This window comes from Primulina tabacum, chromosome 2, assembly GCF_025594145.1.
Source record: "Primulina tabacum isolate GXHZ01 chromosome 2, ASM2559414v2, whole genome shotgun sequence".
Taxonomy (NCBI): Eukaryota; Viridiplantae; Streptophyta; class Magnoliopsida; order Lamiales; family Gesneriaceae; genus Primulina; species Primulina tabacum.
Genome location: NC_134551.1, coordinates 45,231,652 through 45,251,256, shown reverse-complemented (window position 1 = coordinate 45,251,256; position 19,605 = coordinate 45,231,652). Strand labels below are relative to the sequence as shown.

The window sequence follows — 19,605 nt, the reverse complement described above, 5'->3', positions numbered from 1 at the left end:
GAAAGACAAGCTTATGGAGAGTTTTTTTTAAAAAAATTCAGAAGCTATGAGCATTCCTTGAACTAAAACACCTTTGAGGAATATGAATTTTGACTTCCACACTACACACGTCTCATTATCTTGATTTTTTCTAGTGAATGCTTGAGTTTTGAAGTTGCAACGAATATGAATTTTATGATTTTCAAAATGTGGCCCTTCGATTGAGTGTGACGGAATTTGGAAGGTTGAAAGGTGTTGATTGTGTCAATTTTGTGGTGAATCATTGAATATTCCTCGGTTATATTTTTATTCTCTGATTTGTTCGAAGACGAACAAAGGTTAAGTGTGGGGGGATTGATAAATCCAAATCTTATAGAGATTTTAGGGATTTGATTTTATAATATTTGCCCTTATCTAGAATTTTTATCCCTAATTATGTGTTTATCTTGATTAATTTTATAATGATTGTAGATTTGAATAAAAGAGGAAAAAAGCCCCATTTGGGAGATAAGATGATTGTACAAAATTTCAAAAGAAACAAAATACCAAAAGAAAGGAAATAAAATATTTTTATATTTTATTCCTTGATAATATTGAAGTTTTTGAAAAAATCTATGTAGATCTTGACAAAAATAAAATATCACATTTGAAAATAAAATCTAGAATTTTATCTACATTTGTTATCTTGACATGAGCTTAAAAGATTTGAAAGATGAGGCCCATTGGGGAGAATAAAAGGAGGCGTGACGGCATAATAGAGGAGGGGTGCAAAAAAAGAGAAAAACCAGCGCAGAAGAGAGTAACATGAGATGAGAGAAGACGGAGACGTGAACAGTGAGAGAAAATAAGAGAGAGGTAGAGGAGAGAGAAGAAAGAAGAGGGAAGGAAGAGAACAGAACATAGCAGAAAGAGGAGGGCAAAGATGTGGAAGAAGTTAACAGCAGAGAAGGAAGAGAACATAGGACAACGTGAAAGAAGTGAAAATAAGTCTACAATGAAGACATCAACAGGGAGGAAGACAGAGATAGAAGCATGAGGAATTCTTCAACACACGTCACAAATCACTGAGAATTCCTTTCACTCATTCTTAACTTTGTTTTCTTCTATGAACTTAAATATATGTTTTCACCTTTGTTTGATTTTATGGAATAATTCTCTTTAGTCTAAGACTACGATAGGGCCAAACAATACTTTATTTGATATTTGTTTTATTTTCATTATATTATTTTTCTAGATTCTAATTATTGATTGATGTTAGTTTAATATTTCTTGTTAATAGCCTGATCAACTATTTACATGTCTGTTGGTTAATCACAAATCACAAGATGATTGATTAAATATAGCAACAAATACGGCATCAACACATGGTTAAACTGACTAGAAATAATATTCGGTTTCAGTGTGCGGTTTTAGGTGAAACTGAAATTCCACGAAGATTTAATGAATTTAGATCTAATTAAATTCAGTTAGAAATAATTGGACTGTTAGATTTAAATAGGTTTATTAACTCGAGGAATCTTTTAATAAATAAATTTGGGAATTTCACCGTGATTGTCAAGAATTAAATAATTAATTGAATTTTAACACTTGTCAACATAGTAGAGTTTGGTACCGTTGTGTGTCTTAGTTATTTATTTGAATTTGAATCCCTCCTTGATCATTGAATTCGTTTTTTTTAATCGCAATTATTTTATTTAATAGTTTAGATTAATAATCCTTATATCATCTTTTTATTTATGTTGTCTAGCTTAAGTTAAGTGATATAAATTCTAGTAATTAAATATTAGTCTCTGTGGGATCGATACTTGGACTCATAATCCATTTACTATAACTTAACCTAGTCTGCTTGCTAGATTTATTCACAACCAAAATCGTCTGCACAGTGCAAAACATAAAATCATAGGATGTCAACCAAACATAAAAATAGTATTTTTCAAAATAAAGCATAGTATCTTAAATTCTCTCAAAACCACTGAAAAGTATCAAAAGTCATAAACGTCACAAAATCATTAAATCATACTAATGTGGAAAAACTAGCAAATGTCCTCGGGTTATGTGCACCATCAGTCCAGCTAGTTCAACCATCAAGTTCTCCAACACCATCAAAATCATGATCACTGCATCGATCACACCTAATGAGTCTAATGACTCAGCAAACCTTAACCAAGATAGCAAGTAATACATATACATTCACATGCGACAGTATTTTTAATAAAAATAACTTTTCATGAACATGTATAAACTTTAAACATTTTTCTTTTCATCATATCCTTTTTTCTTTCATCATAAACATATACATATACATTACCTTTAATGTGAATTCCGTTTATTAATTGTGTCCATCCTTTCATCCTTCGGTCGATTGATCAATCTAAGTTGTAACCATGGTACCAGACGATGAGGCAACATTAACCACTTTTCATTAATGTGCTTTGGCCTATAGTTGGCGGGGACATCAGCGATAATCTCACCCGTCAAATGAGCCTTGCCCCTACATATCATCATATTCTTTTGATGTGAATTTGGTTGTTGGGTCACACGGGGCTTTGTCCCATAAACGGATTCCACTGGGGTCTCGTCCCTCATGAATCATCATTTATTTACCATCACAATTAAATCACTTCTTTCAAAACATTTTTCTTGTTTCCATAACTATATAAAAATAAATGCAATAATATCAATTTCTTTTAAACCAAGCATGCAACACATCTTTTAACATATCATAAAATTTCATAATCTTTCAAAATAAACATTTTAACATTTATTACAGTATTCAGGGCACTGCCAGGACTTCTAACATTTTTCAGGTGTAAAATGATCGTTTTGCCTCTGAAACCCTAACTTTCCCAATTTACCCTTAGACCTTAAAACGACGTCCCGATTCCATCCAAACTTAACATAATAACTTAAAATACACCCGTAAATATTCTTAGACGTAAACTTAAGCTCCTCGAATAATTTTACAATTCGTTTTAAAAATTGAACCTACATCCCGGTTTTAACCCGAGTCAATTCGAAACTTAACAAAACTTATCAAACATGAACTATAGATTATTAACACCTAACCATACCCTGTGCAACCCAAATCAAGCCATTTAAAACCTTTGATCAAGCCTAGAACAGCCACTGAAATTCTGCACTCTTTTCTTTTTCGAAACCCTAGCTCTAACAAACCCTATGCCCCTTCGTCCCTAGACTTCAACCAACCTGTCCAGCCCCTATGCAACCATCCTAGACCATACTCGAGCCCTTAACAAGCTACTGGACCGGAACTACAGCCCACTCAAGCACAACCTCAACCGTGCGCATAAAGCCTTGCGCGACTCCCCCTTATTCACGCCTATAGCCTAGGCCCTTGCACCGGCCTTCCCTTAGCCAATCTAGAACCATGACTAGACCCCCTTAGAAACCTTGAACACATCCCAAACATCATCTAGTAGCCGCTCTCTCCTAGGACCAAAAACAAAAACCCTAGTCCCTTTAAACCCAAAGAAAAGTGCAGCTCTTGCATCCCTACTGTCCAGCCCTTAAACATGCATCTATGGACCATTAAACATGTTGAAAAATGTCTCTCCTAATAGCCACATCAAGGCAGCCCTTTGTGCATCATAATCATGAATTTCAAAGCATAAAAATCAAAGTTTTGTCATGTACATGCCTCAAATACGAAAATAAAATGAGTGTTTCATATTTTTAATGCAAACATGATTAAACACCCATGATATGGTATGAACGATGAGTGAAGGAAGATTAAGGCGTGCCTTTGAATGTTTCACGTACGAAAAACAATCCTTGACGTGAGAGACGTTGGCGGAGAGACGGAGGAGGAATCTTGCTGCGTTTTTTTTGCCCTTCAACTCATGTGAATAGGTTTCAAAAAAACGTTTGGTGTGTGTTTGTGTTCTGATGGAGAAAACACTAGGTTTTTCTGTGATATGAAGTGTTTTGTGATTTTGAAACTCCCTAATTTGATATAAATAATTTGGTAGGAGTTTAGGCTCAATAATCTTAGTATAATAGGCCCATTAGGCTCATTATAGTGTGGGTAACATAATTAGTTTAGGAAAGTTTTCGGAAATATTAACCGAGCCTCCCAAAAGTCCATGTTTTCTTAAAAAATCGATTACCGGTTTAAAATACGACTCGACGTGTAAAAACATGTCAAAAAGCATCATTTTCGAGATTATCATTTAAAACATACCATATATTAAATAATTAAAAATAAGCATTTAATAAAAATATTTTCCCTTTATGGTCACCGGTCTTCGTTCTTCGATCGCGTCTCGAACAACCTTTAAAACACAGTTTTTTTGCATTCTAATATAAAACTCTATTTTAAAAATGTAAACATGCCTATCAAATTCATTAAATGCAATTAAAATAATTCAATTAGTCATTTTCTCTTTTTTCCGAGATTTTCATGCAGTTGGATTACGTTATCGCATTTTGGACCTTACAACTCTTATCGAAGATATCGGGTGGCCCCTTATCCTTCTCCGCTCCGAACTGTCCAATTCTCTACAGAAGTCCTAACAGCCGATCTCCCTCAACACTTCAAGTTCCCCAATATAAGAGAGTATAATGGAAAAAGAGATACAAAAGAGCACTTCTCTCGATTTAAGAACGCTGCTCTGTTACAACAGTACGTCGACCCCATTAAGCATCTAGTTTTCCTCAACACCCTAGCAAGGGCCGCTCAACATTAATTTAATTGGTCGAGCCATGAAGCATCCGAAAGTTTCAAGATTTTAACAGAATCTTCTTGCATAAATTTTCTAGCAGCAAAAAGCAACCACTAACTATGTTAATCCTTTTTATATACACATGTTCAATACTATGGTAGTGGATGTCCCTTCCGTAACATGATTCAAGAATAAAAGCCATCTTGTCCTAAGTAGAATAAAGTAGTAGGCCTTGTAAGTGGGCTTGAGAAGAAAAGGGTCAAGACAATTGGAGAAGGACACCCGAGCCATGTAGGAGAGGTCCTCTAGGTGTCAGCAAAAACAATAATGGGGCAGCACCCCTCGAGATCAACCTCCACCTGAGGGGTTACAAATATAACCTCTGGAGGACCTACAGACAAGAACTCCAACAGAGCAAGAAAATCAAACATATGGATCACATGGACATGGGTAAATTCAAGATGGAGCTCGTTATCACTTCTTTATTTGGATTCATAGGACATGTTGTTAATCCCATTGAAATGATAAATTATCCTCTCTTTCTAGGCGAAGGAGATACTATGAAGACCCGGATTGTCAGCTTCATCATAAGGTAGGCACCTTCCACTTATAATTCAATTTTGGCTATAGACCTTCCATGGCCACCTTCATGGTAGTGGATTATACCCTTCATTAGAGATAAATTTTGAAGTGTGAAGAGTAATTGGAGAATTTAGAGATGATCAAAAAGCAGCTAAAAAATACTATGTTGAAGAAGTCCGAGTAGAGCAAAAGGTAGTTAAAATCGAGCACCCGAGCCAGCCCACACATCGAGAGCATGATCACTTGAATTTTATCGGGGAGACAACCCAAGTCACCACCGAAGAAGATTGCGATAAAGTTTTCATCTCTCCCCAGTCTGACGTGGTCATGATAGCCAAAACCATGGCCGAGCCACTGCAAGGTTGGCCTCTCTAGTGTTTGAAGAAAAATAAAGATGTCTTTGCATGGTTGGCCTCTGATCTCACATGGGTCAGACGAGAAGTTATGGAGCACAGGTTGATGTGTTGAATGATTTCCAAACACTTGTTCAGAAAATGAGGCACTTTGAGCTAAAAAATATGCAGTTATATAGGAGCAAGTAGAAGAATTATTGGAAGTCGAACACATTCAAGGGGTACAGTTTCCAAGCTAGTTATTTAACATTGTTCTCGTGCCTAAATCTTTGTGGAAGTTTAGGATGTGTGTAAATTTTGGGTACCTCAAACGAGAATGTCCCATCTTCCCTGAATCGGTATATTGGTTGATTCTACTATTGGACACGAGCTATTATGCTCTCTAGTGTTTGCCAAGTGTACCATCAATTCCCTTTGGCCAAACAGGACAAAGATAAAGTGAGTTCCATTACCTCAAATGACACATTCTATTATGTTTTTGTAACCTTTGGTCTCAAGAATGTCGGAGCCACTTACCAAAGGCTCATAGACAAAGTGTTTAAAAATCAGATTGGTCGTACTGTGGATGAAATTTTGGTTAAAGTTAAAGCAACAAATGAACTTATCAATGATATAGAAGAGAATTTCTCTACTCTTCGTAATTACGGGCTAAATTTGAATCTGAGTAAACGCATTTTTGGTGTTTATCATTCAAAGAGGTATTGAAGCTAATCTAGAAAAATTTCATGCTATGGATACTATAGGATCTCCTCGAAATGTTAATGAAGTGCATAAGGTAACAGGATGGATTGCAACCCTAGGCAGATTCATTGCCTGATGAGCCGACCGGAGTCTTCCATTCATCAAGATTCTTTGAAAAGTATCAAATTCCAAATCGAACGCCGAAAGTGAACATGAATTCAAGAATTAAAATCTTATATGGGAATATATACGTCTAAATAAACCTACTCAGGAGAAGAATAATTTGTTTACTGTTAGAGTAGGTGCACGTCGAGCTAAGTGTTGGCCGATGGTTCACAATGATACTCTATGTATAAACAATCTTTATTTTTATAATATTTGAAATTATTTTTTTGGCACATCTTTATCTGTATATCCATACTTGTTACTTAGATAAAGTCCTTGAATAGACAAATAGTAAAAATAATATGAGATGCTCATATGATGAGTGTCATGAAACTTATATTTGGAATACTGTATATTCTAAACAGTTCCTAGTCGATTCAGCCGCCGCTAAGAAGGATAAAGGTCGTTTGAATTTGAGACTAGTATCTGCGATGTGAGTACCATTTTTCATTGGTAGGGGACATTGTGATGTCCGAGCATGCAGATAGGTTCTCCTTGTAGAGTGCACTGAAAAACCCTCCATAAAATACTTTCCAAGTAGTTCTCACTTATCGAGTGGAAACGTCCTAATTTATGATTGTACACCATTAGTCCTTATGACATGGGATAACATTGTGACTCTATGCCAGCATTGCACTTTGAATTGTTTACCAACTCATATGGGGTCATCAGGTGGCAAGGTTGGGTGTTTTGTCGAAACATATAGAAGTCTATGCATTGTAGTCGGGGATTCACCGCTTACCTTCGGGTATGGATATCCTATGTGATCTCATGTGTATGTAGTTTGAAATCTCTAATCAGAGTGTTGGTGGTAATTAAGAATGGGTTTCTTAGATTATACCATCGAAGCAACTACGACATGACATATAGTATCGATTCTTTGGAAACTCTCGATATATCAATGGTTGTCGAATCGGTCATGATATATGAGATGAAGGGACTGTGTTGTACGCTAATCATAATGGAATGGTTCTTGCAGGCACTATCATTTGATATCTAGGGAATCATGTAAGAGATGTTGTTAGGCGTTTAACATTATTGGTTGGGTACTATCAGACTTGAGTTCTGACTTTCTTATTAACAAGTATTTGATAAATAAGAATGGGACAATTGGGGTATGCTCATATAAAGACATGTTTAGTCCTGAATCACATTGGGATGCGAACTCACTGCTAGTTGTATCAATGAACCATTGAGGGCCATACAAGTACTAGCTTTCTAGATGCCGTTGAGAAGGAAATTAGCTCAATGTGCTGAACGGCTTATAAAGGAGTTTATAAGCACAAGAAAAATTAGAAGTATGACTTCTACATGGGGTATGTAACTTTTAATTTGTGGAAGTGTTCCTAAATTAAAAGTTGACCAAATAAATAATGTATTTGAAAATTGTGATTTTCATAAACATTGTTATGGACTTAAATAAATTAATTCAAGTGTTCAATTAATTAAACACTAGTGGACCTAGTACAGTCCAAATAATTTAATTAATTCAAGTGTTGAATTAATTAAATAACATTGGGTCTTGTAGAGCCCAAATGAAAATAATTATTTAACTATTGTGCTTGAATAAATTCAAATAAGATTTAATTGATATCAAATGTGTTTGAGATATTAAAATATAGTCCATGAGCTTTGTAATTGTTACAAGCCCAAATAACATGCAAGGGAGTTAAAAGGTTGGGAGTCAACTTTTTTAAATTAAAGGCTAGCATGCTTTTAGAATACACAACACTTTTTACACAACCAAGAAAATGCGTCTCTCCTCCTTCTCTCCATGGTGGCCGAATTTCTCTCCATATTTTTTCCAAATATTTGCTTCTTCATTTGATGAATTGATAGCAAACTTCTCAAAGAAAAATGCCTTACATTTCGTAGTGTAAATGTAAGGTGGTTCTAGCTTGTTGGTGGTGGGCTTGATTTTGAGTAAGGAGTGCTCAAGGGAAGCTTGTAGATTGTCTATCCATTGAAGAGGTAAGTTGTTTGACAACTAAGTTGGAGCCATTATCAATCATTGTGATTAATAGGTAAACACTAAAGCACCCTGTGTATGTTTGTATTTTTGGTATTTGCTACACACTAGTGAGAGGTGCTCATTTTTGCTCTTGTAAAATGCAAATTTTTAAAAACTTCTGTTGCGCATTTTGGGTACCCATAATCGATCCCCTTTCAAGTGGTATCAGAGCTTAGGTCACTTTTTGTGTAGCAAATACATGATATTATATTGACAACCTATTTCTAACCGCATGAGAAATCGACACAACAAATTGAGGCCGGTTCGAGGGGTTGTTTTGGGAGCATGTTCTGCCCATTTCGGGTAGCTAGGGCTGCTCGAGGGGCTGCCCATTTCGAGCAGCATGGGGCTGCCGAAACTTCCTCTACTTTTAATAAAAAATTGTGTGTTGGCCTGTAATGCCCGAGATTTTGTCCTGTTAATTCGAGATTATTAATTGATAAATTGATGTGATTATAGAAGGACCACTCCGAGACCAGATTTGGAAAGGCATGATGAGTATTATATTTTTGGAATACAGCAGACTTCGTGCACATGCGCGGCAGAGAGGCGCGCATATGCGCGAGTAGCAAGTGCCGAGGCAGAAGACCTCGCGCATATGCCCGAGAAGAGGCGCGCATATGCGCGAGCTTGTGAGATGAAGAAGTGCCGAGACAGTAGGTCTCGCGCATATGCGTGAGCTGATGAACCCAGAATTGCCGAGACAGAGAGTCTCACACATATGCGCCGGTGATGGTCGCGCATATGCGCGAGACGTGCAGTGCAAAGAGTAAGACACATGTATTTGCCATGCAATAAAATGATAAGTTCACTTTCATTTCCCTTCCAAACCATCAGAAACAAGAACGAGAGTTCCAGGCAGATTCTCAAATTTTCTTTACATTTTAGAATTTGATTCGTGCAAGATCCGCTCGTCTGATTTTCAATCCGAGTTTGGTACCGTATTTCTCTCGTCAAAGACTTCAATGGGACATAAGTTTTATTACCTTCTTTTATGGTTTGAAAATATGGTATTGAAGGAATCATGATTTTATCTATATTATGTATTCCTGAGATTGTAGTATTCGTATAATTGAAATCGGATCGAAGAACGAATACCGTATGAAATTGTTATCATTTTCAGATTGGATTTGATTGAGATTATACCGATTTTGAGAATATCATATTGTGTTTGTGATTGATTATGAGTTGTTGAGATTGATATCTATTGATATTGTATTGCCGGTATATCGAGATTGTGCCGTCGAAAGTTGATTAGATTGAGAATTATTGTGTTGGGTTGTATATTGATATTGTACTCCTCGATACTGTTATTCCAGAGTTGGTATTGAAGGCTTCAAAGAACGATCAGAGCCAGATTGATATTTGATTTCGTTGACCAGACTGATCTACGAAAAGAAAGGTATAAATCAATGTTAAACCGGGAAGATACGACTCGAGTCAGAGATAACTTGAGTTTCCCAAAACCACATACTTTATTGTAATTGCTTTGATGTTTGCAATTCATGAGATTGATATGCTTAGTCTATTGATTTATAGCAAAGCATGTACTAAGTTTTTGGCAGATGTGCCAAGTCTTTGGCAGAGGTGCCAAGTCACTGGACATTTGGTTTATATTGATGTTGCTTAGGAGTAGATCGACTCCTATTGTAGAGATTCGATATAGAAAGCCAAAGTCCGGGAATAAGAACGTACGACCATCTATGCTTTTATATATGTTTATATGAAATGCATGTATACGTTGTTTATACTGAGAATATATTTCTCACCGGAGTTATCCGGCTGTTGTTGTGTTTGTATGTGTGCATGACAACAGGTGGGACATGATCATGGTCGAGAAAAGGATAGAAGATCGAGATTAGAGTGGAGATTCGGACCTAGATGTAGAGTTGGTTTTCAACACTTGATATGTAGTTGTTGAACCCTAGTTTGTTATGAGTTACTTTTGTACAAGACTTGTACTTTGGATCATGTTGTAGATATTAAACTTGATCTTGTAAATTGAATGAGATGAGACCTACTTGTTATAGAAATTGTACACTTGTTTTTAAGGTGTTCAACATTTAAAAAAAATTTTTATGACCCAGTTTATTTAATTGTTCCTAATTAATCCTAATAATGATTGAAAGAATGAGTTAGCATCCGGGTCCCCACAGCAGGTGGTATCAGAGCAGTATGTCCTTTAGACTGGGATAGAGGCGAGTGAGTGAGGTAGATTGAGTTTTCTTTCCTGCTTTTGCAATGTTAGCATGTTTTACTGTTTTAAAATACATGTTTATCTGATTATCTGATTTGATTGCAAATGTGTACTACTGAGAAATGAATCAGAACCGATTCTTGATCAGAGGTATGATGATCAGAAGAGGACTGAGACAGATTTGTTATATTTGGTTACTAACCCCTTTGATAATCAGATATGCCTCCTCGAAGAATCCCAGAACAGGGTAGTACTTCTACTAATCCGATGGATGTTACAGCGACACCCATGGAAACACTGCTGAAGAGATTTCAGTCGTTCAAACCGCCGACTTTGAAAGGCACTGAGAATTCTATTGACTGTGAGAGTTGGTTAGATGACATTAAGATGTTGTTTGATTCTCTTGACTACACAGATGAGCGAAGAGTTAGACTGATTGGGCATCAATTGCATGACGTTGCAAATAATTGTTGGCTCACAACTAAGAGGGCGTTGGAGCATCGAGGTACAGTTATTACTTGGAAGATCTTTAAGACTGAATTTTATCAAAGATTCTTCCCAGTATCGTACAGAAAAGACAAGGTTGCAGAATTTGATAATCTGAGACAGGTTCATCTGAATATTGAAGAATATGTGGCCAAATTTTCTACCTTGTTACGATTTGCTCCCCATGTTGCTGAGAATGATGAAGCAGTGGCTGATCAGTTTATCAATGGGTTGAATCCTGAGATCTTTACACTGGTAAATGCAGGGTGACCGAACAATTTTGCTGATGCCCTGAACAGAGCAAAAGGAGCGGAAGCGAGCATGATTAGGCAGAAAGGAGTTTCGTATGTTGCCCCAGCGCCGAAACAGCAACAACCCTCAGCTCAGTTCCACCAACCCCCTCCCAGATTTGATAGTGGTGGTAGCAGCAGTGGAAAGAAAGATCATTTAAAAGCCCGAGGGAAACAGTTTAAGAAGTCTGGTAGTAGTTCATCTAGCTCCAGTGGTTCACGACAGAGCCAGAGTTACACCGGGGTCTATTGCAGAACTTGTGGAGGGAGACATCCCACAGAGTAATGCCAAGGAGTGTTTGGTAGTTGCAATATCTGTCGACAGCAAGAACATTTTGCCAGAGTCTGTCCACAGCGTAGTTCTAAACGATCCCAGGGAGCCGAATCATCTGGATCAATGGCTCAGACTGATAGACGATCATCTTCTGTTCACTCTTTCCAGCCACCTACTACTCAGTTACAGCCAAGGCCAGGAGGAAGCCAGACTGTTAGCCAGCCTCCAAGACAGCAGGCCAGAGTATTTGCATTGATTGAAGAACAGGCACAGGAAGCATCTGATGATGTTGTTGCAGGTAAATGTTCTCTTTGTGGTTACTCTGCTTATGTATTGATTGATACCGGTGCATCCCATACTTTTATGTCTGAGCGATTTGCATTGATACATGATTTGCCTGTTGAGTCATTATCTGCTATAGTATCTGTCTCTTCACCTTTGGGGAGAGGTCTTATATCAGTGAAGTCTGTTAAACATTGTATACTACAGTATGATGGGTTTGAGATTGAGTTAGATTGTATTGTACTCGGTTTATCTGATTTTGACTGCATTATCGGTATTGATATGCTGACCAAGTACAAAGCTACCGTAGATTGTTTCCAAAAGATTGTGAGATTCAGACCTGAGATGGGTGATGAATGGAAATTTTATGGTAAGGGTTCTAGAGCTAGAATTCCTTTGATATCTGTGTTGTCTATTACTCGATTATTACAGAAATGAGCAGAGGGATTCCTTGTGTATTCAGTAGATGTACTGAAATCGAGCCCGTCATTGGCAGATTTGCCAGTGGTATGCGAGTTTGCTGATGTCTTTTCAGATGAAATTCCGGGTTTGCCTCCAATCCGAGAAATAGAATTCAGTATGGAATTGATACCAGGTACTGTTCCTATTTCAAAAACTCCATACAGAATGGCACCGATTGAACTGAAAGAATTGGACGAGCAGCTAGAAGATTTGCTAGCCAAGGGTTACATCAAACCGAGTTTTTCTCCTTGGGGTGCTCCAATGTTATTTGTTAGAAAGAAAGACGATTCAATGAGACTCTGCATTGACTATCGGCAACTGAACAAGGCTACGATAAAGAATAAATATCCTTTGCCTCGTATCGATGATTTATTTGATCAGTTGCAGGGTTCTTCTGTTTATTCCAAGATCGATATGAGATCTGGATATCATCAGCTGAGAGTCAGAGATTCTGATATAACGAAAACAGGTTTTAGAACTAGGTATGGCCACTATGAGTTTATAGTCATGCCATTTGGTTTAACGAATGCTCCAGCTGTATTTATGGGTTTGATGAACCGTATATTTCAGAGATATCTTGATGATTTTGTGATTATCTTTATTGATGATATTCTGATTTATTCCAAGAATATGATTGATCATGTTGAGCATCTAAGAACTGTATTGAGAATTTTAAGAACTGAGAAATTGTATGCAAAGCTGTCTAAATATGAATTCTGGCTGAAACAAGTTGTATTTTTGGGACACATTATATCTGGAGATGGTATTGCTGTTGATCCTAGCAAAGTTGAGGCAGTGATCAGTTGGCCTAGACCGACACCAGTGCCAGAGATACGCAGTTTTATGGATTTAGCAGGATACTATCGTCGATTTATTAAAGATTTTTCCAGTATTGCTAAGCCGATTACTCAGTTGACTCAGAAGATTGTCCCATTTGTTTTAGCAGAGGCGTGTGAATCCAGTTTTCTGGAGTTGAAGAAGAGATTGACCAGTGCTCTTGTGTTGACTATTCCGTCAGGTACTGGTGATTTTATTGTTTATTGTGATGCTTCTCACAGAGGAATAGGTTGTGTTTTGATGCAGCGAGGACATGTTATGTAACGTCCCGAAAATTTGAAAGTTCACGTGAACCACATGCATGCAATTTATTAAATTTCTTTGGTATTTTATTAATTTGTTTTAAGCATTAAATGCATGTTTATTTAATAAATTATGTGTTTAATTATTTTTATTCATAATTCATGCATGATAGAATTTATTTCACGAAATTTTAACGGTTTAAGCATTAAAGATTTTTAAGTTTCATTTCGCGCTAAAACGAGGAACGGATACCGGAGAATTTTCAGGAAAATAATTTTTATTACATGATTAATTTTTATTAATTAATATAAGATGTTTTTAAGTGTATTTTTCAAAAATGGGATTTTATTGTGTATTTTTAACGCATGATTTTATTTTTATCCGGTACGCAAATTTTATCGAATCGAGAGACTTTTTGAGGGTTCGGTTAATATTTTCAAAATCTTTCCAACATGAAATATTTTTCAGGAGTGTGTTTGGATTTTATGGGCATATTTTTAAGCTTATTGGGCTTAAACTCTTTTAATTCCTTTTTAATTTAAAATAAAAGCTAATTAACCTAATTGTTAATGATACTTTAATAACCAATTAACCCTACACCTATCCTTTTCCACCACACCAACCGACACTTCTTTATTTCAGTTTATCCCCACCCTCATTATATCAATTCAGCAGCCTCCCTTCAGCAAACCATCGGCCATAGCATTTTGATTCCAAGAAAATTCTTCGGTGCTCTTCCGTTGCGCGGTTCTTCAAAGTTTCGTTCATATACATCAATGGCACGCCATGTACTTTTATTGCTGCATCATACACGTTATATACATGCTTTATTATGTTTATTTGTTTGTGGAATTCACGATCCAAAACATATCATGGAGATCCATCGGTTTATGTCCAAATACTAGCATCTTTGTTTCACTACTCACGTTTTTCTGAATTTTTGGTGCAAGGGGCTGCTGTTCTTGAGTGTCTATAGGCTGCTGGTAATGTTGAGTTGCTGTCACGAGGGGTAGGAAAGTTGCTGGATGTGTACTGGTGTAGGGACGAGAGAAGAATTCTCCACGGTTGGTTCGATCTTGAGTGTTTCAGCGTGCAGGGTTCGACCAGCACGGCAGGGACCTTGCTGAGGCTTAGACCAGAGCTTGGTAGGTCTGAGACAAGTCTTGGAAGGGTTCAATGTGTGCTGGAACCATCCCAAGCGATGTGGATCGAGAGGGTAGAAGCTTGGCTTTGATTTAATTGTTTGGGGAGAATAGCGAGTTGTAGGGAGCTGCGGCTTGCATGAGGTGATTGGCGTGGGTTCTCGGGGTCCAGAGTAGTCTTAAGTTGGTCTAGGGGAGGCCGAACCATGGCTGAGGCTAGGAACGAAATAAAGGGGGGGTTAGCTCACTAGGGATGAGGTGTGATTGGGCTGTAATTTACAGCAGCATATCAGCAGGGTTTTTAAGGTTCTAAGGGGTTCAAATTGGGTGCATTCAGGTATGATAGAGTGTTGGTAAGTCATGTTTTAAGTTTGGTAAAATTCGGTTAAGTTTCGAGACGGTTCGGGTTAAAACCGGGACCACGATCTAAGTTTTAAAACAATTCGGTTAAGTTATGAAATGGGCTCGAGTTTATGTCTAAGGATGTTTTTAAATATGTTTTGGGACATTTTTTGGAGTTTGGTAAGTTTCGGATCAAAATAATGAGTTTTAGATTTATCCGAGATTTAGTCGACGCACGAAACGTTAATTAAAGAATTAAATTGAAACGCTTAGATTTAAGCTTAATAAAATTATGAAAAATTATATTTAAGTTCAAATAATTATTAGAAGTCTAAGTTTTTAATTTGGGTATTTTATGATAAGGTTTGGTTTAATTCGGGATTAAAACGTATTAATATTTTATAGTTAAAGATTAATTTATAAGTCATCGATTTAAGCCAAATAAAAATATGAAAAAATTCCTGTAGGCTTAAATAATTATTTGAAATATGTTAGAGTCAATGGAATTAAGAAAATATCAAAAACGTGAAGTTTTACGTCTAGGGGCAAAACGATAATTTTTGGGTTCCCAAGGGCAAAATGGTCATTTTGCACCCGGGGTGAGGTTTTGGTCCTGGCAGCGCCCTGAGCACAAATTCATGATATTTTAAATGTTCACGCATCATGATTCACGATTTTTAAGATTTTATAAAAATATACATTGCATGCTTGAATTTAAAGGAAATTGCATTTATACATGAATTTTATCAGTGATGAAAATGATAATGTTTTGAATGACGGGAATTAGTTGTGGCTATCGAAGTATATGTAAATGGTTAAGACGTATATGTAAATGCTGATGATGAGGCCTAGGCACAGTGGATGGGTGATCCTGTCACTGATGTCCGACAGCCGCCGGGTACTGCGGTTCTATGTATGATGGATCCATCGTAAATGATGTACGATAGTCACCTCTAGTGAACTGAATTCACCAGTGATAAATGATGAACGATAAAGGATGAATGATAAATGATGAAAGATAAAGAATGAATGATGAACGATAAATGATAAACGATTAATGATGAATGATGAATAACGATGAGCTGTTTTGACAAGTCATGATTTTACACGACACGTTTATGTTCATGTTTTAAAGTTCATGAAAGGTATGTTGGCATATGATTTTACACAACACGTTTACGTTATGCTTTTAAGTTCATGAAAGATATGTTGAGTATGATATTTTTCACTGTTGTGTGCTATGTATATGTACTTGTTATTCCTGGTACAGGCGTGTTGAGTCTTTAGACTCACTAGGCGTGTGTGATGCAGGTGAGCTAAATGCTGAGGAGACTGGAGGTGCCGAACTCTGAGTAGGCAGATTTGGTAGGGTGACACGACCCGAGGACCACATGTTTTCCGCATTACGAATTATGAGATTGAGAGGAGATGAATATTTTCATACGTTGATGATTTTAAGATTTTTACTCGTTTATGTTTACGTATGATTTTGGATGAGTTTGGTTAATTTAAACGGCACTATTTTTACGGTAATATAATTACGATTAATTTAAATGTTATTTAGAAAATGCGAGCTTTTTAAAAAAAATGTCCAGTAAAATTTTAAAAACGAACGAACGTTACATGTTATTGCTTATGCCTCGAGACAATTGAAACCACATGAAACTCGCTACCCGATTCATGATCTTGAATTGGCTGCCATCGTATTTGCATTGAAGATTTGGCTACACTACCTATACGGTGAGAAATTTGAGATTTATTCTGATCACAAGAGTCTGAAATATCTATTTTCACAGTCAGAATTGAATATGAGACAATGAAGATGGCTTGATTTATTGAAAGATTTTGATTGTGAAATCAAATATTATCCGGGAAAATCAAATGCAGCAGCTGATGCACTGAATCGAAATGTATGTTCCTTATCCTTATCGACGATTGGTGTTTCGAATTTGATTGAAGATTGCTGTCTTTCTGGATTAGTATTTGAGACAGATTGTCAACCTCTGAGACTTTATGCTACTCAAGTTGAACCATAGTTGATTTTTCAAATTAAAGAAGCACAGAAAGTTGATCAGAATGTTCAGAATTCGATATTGATGGTCAGATCAGGGCATCAATCAGAATATCAGGTTCGTGATGATGTGTTATATGTAAATAATCGACTTCTTGTGCCAGATGTTTCAGACTTGTGACAGCATATTTTGACAGAGGCTCACTGTAGTCGTTTGAGTATTCATCCTAGTGGCAGAAAAATGTACAATGATCTGAAAAAACAGTTTTGGTGGGAACAGATGAAATCAGACATTGCAGAGTTTGTATCTAGATGTTTGAATTGCCAACATGTGAAAGCAGAAAGAAAGAAACCAGGAGGTCTGTTGCATAGCTTATCGATTCCAGAATGAAAATGGGATCACATTTCCATGGATTTTGTTATGAAGCAACCACGATCCTCCCGAGATTGCGATGCGATTTGGGTCATTATTGACAGATTAACCAAATCAGCGTGCTTTATTCTTTATAGAATGACGTATAGACATAACCAGATGGCAGAGATTTATGTCAGAGAAGCGGTCAGATTGAATGGTGTGCCTAAATCTATTGTATCAGATCGTGATCCTCGATTTACTTCACACTTTTGGCACAATCTGCAACAAGCTCTACGCACGAAATTGCATTTGAGTACTGCATATCATCCTCAGACCGACGGACAGTCAGAGCGGACTATCCAGACATTGGAGGATATGCTGAGAGCTGTAGTGATAGACTTTGGCACTAGTTGGCAAGATTCTTTGCCACTTTGTGAATTTTCGTACAACAACAGCTATCAGACGAGTATAGAGATGGCTCCGTTCGAAGCGTTGTACGGCAAGAAGTGCAGATCCCCTCTTTATTGGGATGAAATATCTGAGGTACCTGAACTTGGGCCTGATTTGATTCGAGATATGACTGAAAAAGTGAAGCTGATTCAACAGAGAATGAAGACAGCTCAAGATAGACAGGCCAAATATGCGAATATTTGACGTCGACCGTTAGAGTTTGAACAGGGAGACAGAGTATTTTTGAAGATTTCTCCTTTCAGAGGCATTGTCAGATTTGGCAAGAAAGGAAAGTTATCTCCACGCTATATTTTATTGGGCCGTATGAGATTCTCGAGAAGATAGGTACTCGTGCCTATCGACTTGCTATTCCGCCTTCTCTATCTGGTATACATGATATCTTTCATGTGTCTATGCTGCGGAAGTATCTTCATGATGCTTCTCATGTTCTTCAGCCAGACGAGGCAGAATTTGATGAAACTCTGAGTTATTTTGAGAAACCGATCCAGATTCTAGATCGTAAGGAAAAGCAGCTCAGAACAAAGACTATTCCGCTTGTGAAAGTTCAGTGGAGTCGTCATGGCATTGAAGAAGCTACTTGGGAAACTGAATCAGATATGAGACAGAAGTTTCTAGAGTTATTTCATTGATGTGAGTTTTCTTATTTAGCTTCTGTATCTCCTTCTTGTATGTGATTTGATTGCCTGTGATTTCGGGGATGAAATCAGATCTTAGAGGGGTAGAATTGTAATGCCCGAGATTTTGTCCTGTTAATACGAGATTATTAATTGATAAATTGATGTGATTATAGAAGAACCACTCCGAGACCAGATTTGGAAAGGCATGAGTATTATATTTTTGGAATACAACAGACTTCGCGCACAAGCGCGGCAGAGAGGCGTGCATATGCGCGAGTAGCAAGTGCCGAGGCAGAAGACCTCGCGCATATGCGCGAGAAGAGGCGCGCATATGCGCGAGCTTGTGAAATGAAGAAGTGCCGAGACAGTAGGTCTCGCGCATATGCGCGGGAACAAGGCGCACATATGCACGAGATGATGAACCCAGAATTGCCGAGACAAAGAGTCTCGCGTATATGCGCCGTTGATGGTCGCGCATATGCGCGAGACGTGCAGTGCAAAGAGTAAGCCACATGTATTTGCCATGCAATAAAATGATAAGTTCACTTTCATTTCCCTTCCAAACCTTCAGAAACAAGAACGAGAGTTCCAGGCAGATTCTCAAATTTTCTTTACATTTTAGAATTTGATTTGCGCAAGATCCGCTCGTCTGATTTTCAATCCGAGTTTGGTACCGTATATCTCTCGTCAAAGACTTCAACGGGACGTAAGTTTTATTATCTTCTTTTATGGTTTGAAAATATAGTATTGAAGGAATCATGATTTGATCTATATTATGTATTCCTGAGATTGTAGTAATCGTATAATTGAAACCGAATCGAAGAACGGATACCGTATGAAATTGTTATCATTTTCAGATTGGATTTGATTGAGATTATACCGATTTTGAGAATATCAGATTGTGTTTGTGATTGGTTATGAGTTGTTGATATTGGTATCTATTGATATTGTATTGCCGGTATATCGAGATTGTGCCGTTATGTTGTCGAAAGTTGATTAGATTGAGAATTCTTGTGTTGGGTTGTATATTGATATTGTACTCCTCGATACTGTTATTCCAGAGTTGGTATTGAAGGCTTCGAAGAACGATCAGAGCCAGATTGATATTTGATTTCGTTGACCAGACTGATCTACGAAAAGAAA

The 19,605-nt window shown here is 37.2% G+C and overlaps 1 long non-coding RNA gene across 1 annotated transcript; it reads left to right on the top strand.

Annotated features, from left to right (window-relative positions):
- The first annotated feature begins 14,161 nt into the window (after positions 1–14,161).
- LOC142537942 (uncharacterized) lies at positions 14,162–16,562 on the top strand. Its single transcript, XR_012818610.1, has 2 exons — positions 14,162–14,312; positions 16,320–16,562. It is a non-coding gene; the product is annotated as an uncharacterized LOC142537942 (long non-coding RNA).
- The last annotated feature ends 3,043 nt before the right edge of the window (positions 16,563–19,605 follow it).